Source organism: Cyprinus carpio, chromosome A6, assembly GCF_018340385.1.
Source record: "Cyprinus carpio isolate SPL01 chromosome A6, ASM1834038v1, whole genome shotgun sequence".
Taxonomy (NCBI): Eukaryota; Metazoa; Chordata; class Actinopteri; order Cypriniformes; family Cyprinidae; genus Cyprinus; species Cyprinus carpio.
Genome location: NC_056577.1, coordinates 26,905,679 through 26,916,563, shown reverse-complemented (window position 1 = coordinate 26,916,563; position 10,885 = coordinate 26,905,679). Strand labels below are relative to the sequence as shown.

General features: G+C 35.5%; 1 protein-coding gene across 1 annotated transcript in view; it reads right to left on the bottom strand.

The window, feature by feature from the left end:
• The window catches only part of LOC109059045 (contactin-4-like), a 166,866-nt gene extending 162,561 nt beyond the window's left edge, over nucleotides 1-4,305 (bottom strand). Inside the window, exon 1 of the mRNA XM_042758770.1 lies at nucleotides 3,818-4,305. The gene's annotated coding sequence lies outside the window, so the exon portion shown is untranslated. The remainder of the gene's footprint in view (nucleotides 1-3,817) is intronic.
• Between the last annotated feature and the right edge of the window lie 6,580 nt (nucleotides 4,306-10,885).

Genomic DNA, 10,885 nt, shown 5'->3' with positions numbered 1-10,885 from the left:
TTGACACAGCCCCCTGTGTCCAATAATACCTGGTTTCTCCTGGAAGCCATTTTTTTATTGGCCAAGACCCAAACTGGGCTAAATCCATGGTGAAACATTTCTCAACACAAGCTGGCAAAACTGTCTTACTCACACCTGTTCTGGCTTGATCATGTTCAGATGTTTGCACTGCTCTCAAAGCTAACTGTGCCAGCTAAATGTCAGCTGATACAAAGTTCCCACACAACTTAAAGAATCTAATTAGTGGGGGAAATTAACATACTTAAGTATATGCCCATAGAGTGAGGTCTAAAACTCGAGTAGTAAGTTGAGCAGATACAATTAATTTAGCAGATTTTGCAGAACATTTTGCATGCTTCTAATTTAATACAAAAACTTTTGATACAAATTATAGAATCTGTATACAGAAACAATTTAAGTGAAATGTGGATTTAGAATTTTTAGTATTAATTATGCCCTCCTTTGCTTTACTAACAGCAGCAGGTATGGCATATCAAAGGTATAGTTGCTCAATAAATGAAAATTTGCTAATAATTTACTCACCCTCATAACATCCAGGATGAAGATGAGCTTGTTTCTTCATCGGATTGATTTGAAGAAATGTAGCATTACATCACTTGCACACCGATTGAACCTTTGCAATGAATGGGTGCCATTAGAATTAGGGTTTAAACATCTATTAAAACTCTATTGTCCTCTCAAATCAAAATCAGAATTGTTATGGATTGTTTCATTTGCAAATAGTGCATGACCTGTGCATATTTCTCTACCGATTCAGGCGAGGCAACTTTTTTACTGGAGAAAGCAATATTATGGATACAACCATATCCTCTGTAGAGGACTCATATTTTAGCCAGAAGCAAAATTTGAAGTTAAAATCATCCGTTTCTGATAAACACACAGCTTTTCTCTTCAAAAGACATTAACTGATGTACTGGAGTGATTTGGATTACTTGTGGATTACTGTGATGTTTTTATCAGCTGTTTTGACTCTCATTCTGACGGCACCCATTCAGTGCAGAGAATCCATTGGTGAGCAAGTGATGTAATGCTAAATTTCTTGGATGGCCTGAGGGTGAGTACATTTTCAGCAAATTTTCTGGGTTTAAAAAGTAGGGGGAAATGTTTTAATTACATGAGAGTGAGGAATGACAGTGGAATTTCAATGTTGGTTGAACCATTTCTTTAACCCAATGCATTTTTCATTAATTTCGCAGAGCACAAAAGTATAATGCATTTATATGCATGAAAGACAAAGCTTTCAGTTCATTCTCAGACATGCACCATTCAGCACACTTGGAGAACAAATGCATATAACAAAAGATACCAGTTCTGTTGTTTGGGACCTCAAAGATGTCCCACTTTATGCCTAAATTCTCATTTAGAATACTACATTGTAGCTTCTATAAATCCTGCTAGCAGTAAAACTTTTTTAATTGAAAAAAAAAAAAAAAAAAGGTTTTAAAAGTGTAAAAAAAGTGTATTTCCTCCTCTGGAAATAGTTTGAGACTGAGCACTTGTACAATATTTGCGCCAAAAAAAATATTGCCATAAAAGCCATGGCTATATGATAATTCAGCATCCGCTTATAGCACATCATATGATTATAATCTAGACAGCTCTACTCAGATAAAGGCTTTGATGTTTGCATCCTTGTTATTATTTTCCTTCTTCTTCTTATTAAATCTGCATGAGAGATTTTGTTATTTGTCACCTAAGAAGATCACACCCCATTTGCTTCTGAAAGAAATGCATTTGAAGAGGAAGTAGTCTTCTGTAGAGCTCTCACGTAGCTCATTTCTGAACACATGATTGGTAACTTAGAGTTCAGAGTCGCTGTTTCTTCTGGAGTGGAGCAACAGACAAACAAGAAGGACTTTTCAAATGGAGCTGTGCGAAAATAGTGGAAAGAATACAGGCCAATTACTCCAATAGCAAAAGCGCTTTTCTGTAATGCTAACAGCAGCACAGCAAGTTTTCTATTAGAGTTTTCCCCTCTTTTACAAAAAAAAAAAAAAGAACACTCCAAGCTTCACAGATGAAAGGCTATGAACCAAGGAAAGAGAGACGGAGAGAGAGAGAGAGAGTGAGAGTAGAGACTGCCGGATCCATGCTGGATGAAGCCATGTCGCACCAGCGAGTACAGTGATGGGTTTTTAGATTTGAAGAGATTATTAAAAGAAGCGGGAAAGTGGAGGAGGATCAGCGGGAAAAGAGAGAACAGAGCCCTCTCACCATCAACCCAGGGTGGCACGCTGATCCTAATTTCCCTGCTCACTGTAGCACGTCTCACCACATCAGAATGTTCCAGGTGCTTCCTCAACTGCTTCGTCTCCCGGTGTCACGCAGGCAGTGGTACAACACTGAAGGCAGAGGACACGCTAACAAGGGTACGCGCAAAGAGTATACAGTACATGCACTAATGCACATAGATATATCCAGGGTAGGCAGCGGGAAATTAAACCCACTGCCTCTCAAGAGGAGACTTCATCTAAACCCACCGGATGCACGCTCAGCCCATACTCGGAAAACATTAGGAGCATGACAAGCATTGCATTTTTCATTTAAATATAACAAATGCTGAGCTAATGACTTACAGTAGGCTCCTGACAGCTGAAATTTAGTAATTTGTGAGTCATTTCCCCAATGGCCAAACTATACTCTATTCTGCGAGCAGACAGCAACCAAACAAGCAAAGCAATATTTTGGCCGGCTACGGCAAGGCCTCATTAAAAAGTCATGGTGCATATGAGGAACAACCTTGTGAACCTTTGTAATTGGTCTGCAGGGAGTTTGCTCACTGGTATCATCAGGATTCATTTCCCAATGCCATTAATGTGAATGGCACAAATAATCATTACTCTCCTCTTTACACCGACCAATAAACTCGTGCCCATGAACTACAATATCAGCTCGTATTTATAAGGATCGTAATGGGCATGTCAAACCAAATGAGATTTGTTATCAAGAAGCTTGTTGTTGTTGATGATGTTATTTGTGCAGCAGCTTGTACTGACCATTATAATAAGAATTAACAATGAACTAAGACCACAATGCATAATCGGAAATTGACAATGCCACATTAAATATATAGATAAAAAAATATATATGTTATAGAATTATGTACATTAATGTGGCATCAGCTGAGGCAGATGAATTTTGCAATTATTATTATTGTGGTCTTAGCATAAATAAATAGATCAGCTGTCAACTGACTGCCATATTAATGTACATCATTTGTGTGTTTTTTTTTATTATTCTGAGGAAAATATTTTAATTTGGATAAAATTGTATTCTAAATAATGCAAGAACAACACAGTGTGTGCATGTAGCCTATTTACTGTATATACGCATAACACACACTTCATAGAAAATTGACTGTTTGGAAAAAAAAAAAATCTAGCAATATTAAAATCTGATTAGTTTAATAACAAATACATGTGCATGGGATTTTCCTTATCAGAACCAATTATTTAAAGTGCATCATCATAAAAAAATGTTACTCACAGGCCTTCTTTTAAACTACACTGGGAAAAAAAATCACTCAGAAATTGCTAGTAAAATTCACAATAAATTACAGAGAAACAGCAAGTAACACATTTAATGAAACATGAAAGTAGAAATATTAAAATAGTATTTTATTGTAAAACATTAAAGAAATCATGTTTTGCAGTGTAATATGCTAAGTTTAAAATATGCTTCTTCTTCTGTTTTTACATCTACGATGTTCTCGCTCAGGGTCACCATTATCCAAAGGCTCAAACTAATTGCAAACACTAAAGCGCACACATGCACAAAGCGCACACAAATAACTTACCCATCAAGGGATGTTTTGCCTTGAACGTCCAACCCACTGACATCAGTCTTCTCCTAACCACCCCGTTCCCATTTTCACATGACCCTTCCTGGGTAAAGAATGAGTGACATCGTCTTGTGAGCCAGTTCAAGATGGCCTTAATGGTCCAAGATCATGTTGCTCCACTGACACACCATTAAGTGCTAAATGTTCAGAACTGCATTACTGCAACCTCTAAGATTAAGAGTGATAAGGTAAAGCACTATTTCCCCTCCTCTTCCTATCTACTCCCTGGCTGCATCCGTAGCTTTCTAGGAATGAATTATTCATACCTCCAAATCATCAGCCGCCCAAGATAAAAGAGCTCTAACCACTTCTAAAATGTATTGATTTCTGTACCATTCGCATGATGGGTGCAAGAAATTGTGTCCAGCTGAGGCTGAAATCTGAGAATGGTAGATAAGTCAGAGTAGTTTTAGGGAGTTCTTTCCATACTTGTAATATGGCTATCAAGGACGTGAGGTCTTAGACAGGAAGTCAGGACAAGAAAGCCTCTCATATACCTTACAAGGGGTTTCAGCTTTTGTTGTGAACACAAGCAGATTATGATGTGAGCATCTTAAATCAAACAATATCAACACTGTGTCAGAGGCATTTGAAACTTTAAAAGCCATTTTCCTGAAAGCTGATATCTACAGTATACAGTGAAAACTTGTTTACATCTTATGCAGCATTAAGCACATTTGCGCACTTCAAAAATCATTTCGCACACATTGGTGATGTAGTTTTAGTCTTAAAACCTGAAAGTTTATTTTCAGATACAACATTTTTAAGCAAATGCAATGGCAGAATTGTGGTATTACACTGGAGGAAGAACAAATGGCAAAGAGAAAAAGAAATGGCAAGTAACACATTGAATTAAATATGAAATTTTAAAGACAAAAAAATCTAAAATAGTATTTTCTTGTAAAATCACTTTTTACAGTAGATCTGAGGGTAATGCCATAAGAATGATGTACATTTACATTTAAACATTTAGCAGATGCTTTTATCCAAAGCGACTTACAAATGAGAACAATAGAAGCAATCAGACCAACAAGAGAACAACAACAGTATACAAATGCCATGACAAGTCTCAGTTAGTCTAGTACAGAACACGTAGCTAGGGTTTTATTTATTTATTTATTTATTTATTTATTTTTTAAGAATATGCTAGACAAGAAAAGAAAAGGTAAGTGCTAGTATTAGCTGGTTAAGTGCTGGCGAAAAAGAGGTGTCTTTAGATTTTTTTTGAAAATGAGTAAAGACTCAGACTCATGTACATGAATGCAGCATCAGCATTCCCATTATGCATTGTGGTCTCAGTATAAATAAATCATTTGATTGGCACATTAGTGTATGCGCACGCACACACACACACACACACACACACACACACACACACACACACACACACACACACACACACACACACACACACACACACACTTATTATCATAATTATCTATTCAGTTCTATGAGAAAGACTTCAAATAAATCTCAAATAAAGCCACCCCAGAGAACACTTCAGAAACATTTCAGTTTCAATTTTATTTTGAAGTGACTAGAGTGGGCACCAGAAATTCAGAGACCAGATGATAAGTAATTCATCATGCACAATTCAAACACTGTTCATTATTAGATCTTAACTGAAACTGATATTCAGTCATGGTTGGAGAACAACACCATCTTACTGTGTAACCTTATTCCAGGGAGAAAAAGAAAAAGAAAAAAACCCATAAACGTCAACATCAGAAATAGATCAAATCTGAAATCTGATTCCTTTTTTAAATCTCTTGCACAATAGTAAGATATCAGCTTTAAAAGTTGCACTAAAGTCAACTCTTTGAGAACACAGTAGAGAGAAAAACACCACATGTAAACCAAAGTAACCTTGAAGTAATAGTTATAAACACAGCTGCAAATTCAAGTCACACTAGGCTGATCGCCAATTAGCAGTATGCGTCAGCTTTAAAAGAAGTCTGACAATAAGAAGCTTGTTCTCATTTCTCACAAGCACTCATGTGTTTGAAAAGATTAGCGCACATCTGTTTGAAAGGATATGAAATTGTTAGTTAGTGGAGCAAAGTTCGCAAATGATTAAAAACACATCAGGAATGTAAAAGTGCATTTATAATGCACATATCCCAGCCAAACCAATTGCATTTTCAAAAACCCATAAAAAATTGGTATTAAAGGGGTTATATGATGCGATTTAAATTTTTCCTTTCTATTTGGAGTATTACAAGGTCTTGGTGCATAAAGAAGATCTGTAAAGTTGCAAAGACTAAAGTCTCAAATCCAAACAGATATTCTTTATAAAAGTTAAGAGTTAACCACTCCTACCTAAAACGGTTCATTCTAACATGCCCCCACATGTCAACGTCACGATGTAGGAAGATTTGCATAACACTGCCCAAATGTTCACGCCAAGAAAGGAGGTGTATCTTTGATTCTCGCTGATGTATTGTTGCTGCCACCACCGCAATTGTGGTGATGCTGTGTGTTTCATTGTGAAAGTGAAACTACTTTGTTTGGCCTTCCAAAAGAGGATGATATCTGCTTCCTCATGCCTAGAGCTGATCCATGCTGAATGCTGAGGAAATACATCAACTTCGTGCTGTGAAACGCCGGATCAGCTTTCACCGTGGACAAAGCGGAGTCCAGCCGTGTGTGCCGCTGTGTTTCATTGTGAAAGCGAAACTACTTTGTTTGGCATTCCAAAAGAGGACACAACTAGAAATCAGTGGTTAAATTGTATCTACAACACTGTTCCAGAAAAGTTCAACCCAAATATTCAGATGTGTGCAGCGCATTTTGCGGAGGATGAATACTGTTTCCTGTGAGAGTAGCCTACAATGCCAGTGTCTGTTTCTATAAAGTTGGGCAGTTACAACTTTGCAAATACAGTCTGGCGCTTCTGACTCAAAGCCTGTAAGTACGTTTTTTTATATTTAAAGAATTTGTCACTGATGATTCAAACGTGAGTTTTGAGCAGTGTAGAGTAGCGGTTGTTGTTTTTATCTTTACTCCAGACTTGGGTTTATGTTTACGCAGTGTGATACGAAACACAACGCATAAAAACACAGTATAAGTCATTATAATCAGTAATTATGTCCCGACTGGATGCAACAAATGCCTTGTTTATAATGGGCTTTATTGTTTTTGTCTTGTCGCGCCGGGCATCACACTGTATGTTAAGTATGTTAAGGGGTTGAACATTTCCGTCACATGCTTGAGGTATTCAGCCAATCACAAAGCACTGGATAGATGGCCAAACAACGTACACCTCGCTTTTCAGAACAATGAGCTTTATACAAATTGACGCAATTCAGCAAGGCGGAGCATAGAGGAGCAACAATAATGTACAGTATGTGGAAAATAATATTGTTTTTGTGTCACGTAATGTAGTTTTAAGAGTTTTTTAGATGAGAATGTACTTGATTAGATTTTGAATATGCAGTTAACACTAAAAAGAGTCTCACTTTGCATTTGCATGTGAATAGTCAAACAACATGCAATATGTAGCCTTAAGTTTTGCTGTCAATCCTCAACATAACCACAGGCACTACTTTTCACCACAACGGTAACACTACAAAACCAATATAACAGGAACCTCTGTAAATCCTAACATAACACAACAATAAATGTGAACTTATTTCTCGCCATGTTAATGTTGTGCAAAAACACACAAAATAACACTTCATTTCAACATTTATTTTCCTTGTAGTCTGATACAAAGCATGCTGGGAACTAGAAAACTAATTTCAACGACATTTTGAGTTCACAGAACTTATTTCAATTAAGTCCAATGAACTTTCATTATTATTTCAGTGAAATTAACTCACTTCATTTAATTAATTTCACTGCTTGGTTTTACAGTGCACTATACCTAATAAAACTACAACTATTTAAAAATAATTACTTGAAATTAAATAAAATATAAAAACAGTTTAATCATTTTATTTCAGATAAAAAAAAACATACAAAAAACAAAATCATTTTATTTCAACATTTCACATTTTCATTTACTGTATTTTAACTTGATCTACTAAAATAACTAACATTAAAATTAAAATTAATAAAAACTATTTAAACATTAAAAAAACAGCAAAATTACTAAAACTTTAACTAAAATTAAAATGAAAACAGAAAATGTAAAAAACGAAAACTAATTCAAAATAATAATTAAATAATTAAATATATAAATAAACAAAATCTAAATACTGCTTCCGTAGTTCAAATACTACTTTGTTATTCCAGAAAAATGTTCCCTTCCTCCGGAGAATTTTAAAAGCAGAATTTTTGTGTGTGGGTGAACTACTCCTTCAAGCTCTCTCCTGCTATGCTTGGTCTTATGCTGAGCTTAAGCATGATTAATTCTGTGATATTTCTTCATCTTCATCAATTACCTACTTGAGAAGCTGTTGGCTGATTCATGAGTCCCGCTGTTGGTGTTTTTTTAAAAGTTCGGGAGTTTAGTGAGGGTTTCTGCCAGACTAACAGTGTGTCTCTGCTCTCTCCATCAGAGATAGAGACAGGACTCACTCTAGAACACTAGTCATGTGACTTTGGATGAGCTTCAAGCACAAACAAAACCACCTCCTGCTATATAATGATGAAGTGGTTGCTCTTGCCCTTTAAAAAGATTTGTATTCTTTCTCTTTTTCTTTAAAACAGGTCATTTAAATACAATGAGGCATACTGTGTAAGGAAATACATAATACTGCATATTGCTTCATATGGTTATTTACAAATGAGAATTATGTTGTTTAGAATATAAACAGCTTTAGATTTACATAATGTGTGCGATATAATGAGAATGACAGTGTGTACTTCAATAGCCACCAAGATCAGTTACATCTTGTGAGCCTTTTAAAGCACATAAAAATCTAAAGCATGGCACTGTTAAGGATAATGGAATTACTCTCCATTAACCTCAGATTATACTGGTCAGTTCCATCACAATCTGGAACTGTACTTCATGTACCCTTGAGAGTTATTTATCCAAGTAAGATCTTATTGATTGATATTCAGTTGTGCTCACCTTTCGCACCTTCAAGCAGCTCTTTCCCTTCAGAGCAAATAGTGAGCACTGCCAGAGCACTTTAAAAACATGTGCTGATGCTCTTGATGTCCTTGATAGCTACATACAGATATTGAATTCTGTCTTTTTCCAGTAGTGCTGTTAGCCCTTACACTGGTTCAATGTACAGAATCTAGATCTATATCTATATATATAAATTCTGATATATATTAAAAAATAAATAAATTCAAATTCAAGCAAACTAGTGAACACTGCTGTGAGTTTACCATTTCACTACAGAAATAATAATAATAATAATAATAATAATAACAACAAAATAATTTACATACAGTGTTTTTTACACACACAAAAAAAAAAAACAAAAAAAAAAAAAAATAAATTAAATAAATAAAACTAAAAAAAATTTAAAAAAAAATGCCTTGTTGCAATCAAAATAGTTTTTCATTAAGTATACATATTAAGTTAATTGAATGAACTACTGTACGCTGAAAAGAATTGAGTAGAAACTATTTTCACTCAGAAAATGGATTCGACTAAACATGAAAGTCTGAAGTAGAAAGACTGAAATATATATAAATAATTTTTACAGTCTTTTTTTTTTTCTGTCAATGCAACAATTTTTTGGTCATTACTGAACTTACTGAACCATATTAAATATTTCTGCTGTATGCTATGGCTTAGTGAATTATTATACAAAACATAACATCAACACTTGGACCGATAACTTCATTGTTTTAATATTTTGGTACAAACTTTCTGAGCCAATTGTTCTTGTAGTGTGTGAATGCATGGAACATTTATTTCTAATAATTGTGAAAAACAACACTTACAAGCCCAGTGAGTTCCCTGTGCTGTCATTTCACATAAAAACACAGCTCTTCTCGCAGAAGCAAACACGTCGTCTGTTCTGTGGGATAACGAAGTCTGCTGGGACTGTGGGTAGGATGGTGTGCTTTCAAACGGTAAGTGGATAGAGCTTAGGGGAGTGTTAGCAATGCAGAGAAGCTTTGGCCTCAAGATGAGCCACTCCACTGGACACCACATACACAGATCAGTCCACCTGCTGCCAGCATTCTCAATAACAGATAAGAGCCTATCTCTACAAACCAGATACACAAGTCATTTAACATATAAGGTGGTGGGCTGCAGATTATTATTATTTTTTTTAAATAAGAAGAGTTTGAACTCTCCTTTTTTGGCTGATCCTACCCATCAGTGACATCACTCTTCGATAGTAAGGGATGGTGGCCTTGGTGAGTATTGATTTGGTGTTTGTTCACCAAAACAAATGCTGGATTTACCTGCATGACTCAAGGGAACATGCTTTGAAATTAATTACAAGGAAAAAGACAATGGCAGAAAACAAATACACCTATTATTGTATTTAAATCAGATATTTTCTCCTTAGTGCCTGCAATCACTGAAGCAAAAAGATAAACATGGCACGACATCTAGAAAGAGCCTAATAGCCCCAGTGAGATCACACCGACCATGATGTGTGCATTCGTATCACTTTTTTTTTTATGGTGGACTGCAGGGACTTGATTTAAAGATCCATCTGTTCTTGAAGGAAAACTGAAAAATAACATCAGTGACAAGTTCACCAATTAAAGAGCAGATGGCAGGCTGTGGCAGCTGCTACCTGAGCTGGGTAAATGGCATATGCTGGTGGATGGAGTTTACAATTAAGTTCACTTTAATGTTATATTAGCATAGCCAGATCAGATGGGTTGCACGCGCCTTATGAGAAACTTTTACCCTAGTTGTTGTTGTTTTTTTGACAACATGGTTACCTAACAGCAAGACTAAACAAGAAAGCCTAAGACTTAACAAGAAAAACATTTCATTTATTTAATTAAGGTGTTAATTAATTTTTAATACAGACAGACAGAACAATATATAGAGCAAATGATAGAAAAGTTAGAACAAACGATAGTATGAACAATACATAAAACAATAGACAGAACCAAATAATGATGATGGAACAAACAATTGAATGAATG